Source organism: Lactuca virosa, chromosome 6, assembly GCF_052849685.1.
Source record: "Lactuca virosa cultivar CGN04683 chromosome 6, Lactuca_virosa_CGN04683_v6, whole genome shotgun sequence".
Taxonomy (NCBI): domain Eukaryota; kingdom Viridiplantae; phylum Streptophyta; class Magnoliopsida; order Asterales; family Asteraceae; genus Lactuca; species Lactuca virosa.
The window spans coordinates 27,431,682-27,433,343 of NC_136431.1; the positions used below are offsets into that span (position 1 = coordinate 27,431,682).

Here is a 1,662-nt window from a genome sequence, read left to right on the forward strand (position 1 = left end):
ATCAACTTAGAGCATTATTTTCACCTTGTTAGAATTACATTTTTTCCATAGTTATTAACTTTGTTTATTAATTTAAACCATGCATTCAGCTTGATTTTCTTGAGATTAAATCGACCACAAATGGTCAATCTAATCGTTGCAGTTTGCCGAGCTACATAATTGTCCTTCGAATTTGGGTGCAACTATTTTATTGCTTTGTCTCTATTAGGAAAATATTTATCTGCATGTACTTCTACCAGTTTAGCATATATTAATACTTGATTTGCCAGAGTTTCTAAGTGCGTAAACCGTAAGCTAGCTAGATTTAGCAATATAAACAACATAGAAAATTAGTGTTAAATAAACCGCAGGATATCAAAATTATTTAAGGTAAAAGTAGAAATATGTTATTATTGCTCAGCATCCTTACCAACCAAAAGGAAAGGAGAGCGGAGATAAAATTCAAAGCTGACACTAGTAGCCTCATCATATATTTATGTTATCTCATACAATCTATGATATAATCTTACATTTTGTTCTAAACTTGTTTTAACTTAAAGCCTGCTTTATTACGTTAAGTTATAGTAGAAATTATTTATTGAATCAAACCCATAAAGCTCCAGCCCTGATGAGCATTGGCTTCAAATCCCTCTTCAGCTGAAGACTCATAATCTCATTAGTTCCACCGACCAACTTACCACCAATGAAGACAGCCGGGACCATACTGCACCCGAGCCCAGACAATGCCTGCTCAATCTCTCTGCTCATTGCTATCTCATCGAGCTCATAGACAGTAGGGTTCACACCCAAGTCATTGAAGAGAGACTTGATTGTGTAGGATAATATGCAAGAACTCTTACTGAAAATCACCACAGGCCTCTCAGAAACCATTATGTTGACTCGGTCCATGTATGTGATAGATAACTGAGAACTGTTAGTGATTGTATAGAATGTGTTCAATTTGGTTATTGAAGAGACTGCGTTCACCTTTTAGTATGAAAAGTGAGTGAGCATGGGGAGATATATAGGGTTTTTGAGGATGATATGTGGAGAAAAGAGAATGTTTTAGGTTGGTGACGGATAGAGAAATTAGGTTCTAAAGATGGGCTTCGCTACAAAGTTGACAGTGATATAATAGGAAAAAGTTGGTAGGCAGCGAATCTTTTTGCTACGGAAGGAGATATAGATATCTATGGCCAAGTGTTTATGCGTAGGGCTTCATATTCGATTCTTCAAGCATCTTTGTTCCAGATTTTTGTTGCCTTTCCAACAACGACTTTTCTTAACATAAAATTGTGTTATTTAATAAGTATAAGTTGCAAAAGTTCACATTTCTTTTTTATATTTTTAGTTACCTTCCGAGAAAGTTATATTTAAAAAGCCTTGCATCATGCACTTACACCCGAAAGTGTGATATATGAAGTCACAAACTCTAGTTTAGCATTAGAAAACTTATAATAATTCAACCAAATTGCTGTATTAGTTATTATCTTAAACATACGAAACCAAACAGGCAAACAGCGCATCTATTTTTTGATGGATTGGTGTTCACTGGTTCTTGTTTCTAGTTTATGGCAATATCCTTATTACATATATTTAGAAAAATATTTTTTCTTGTGATACTTGTCCTTCACATTATTTTCAAATATTAGGATGTATGGTTTTGCTTATATATATGGTTGT

The 1,662-nt window shown here is 34.1% G+C and overlaps 1 pseudogene; it reads right to left on the reverse strand.

The window, feature by feature from the left end:
• Positions 1 to 326: 326 nt before the first annotated feature.
• On the reverse strand, positions 327 to 980 carry LOC145120043 (monothiol glutaredoxin-S5 pseudogene; annotated as a pseudogene).
• Positions 981 to 1,662: the final 682 nt, after the last annotated feature.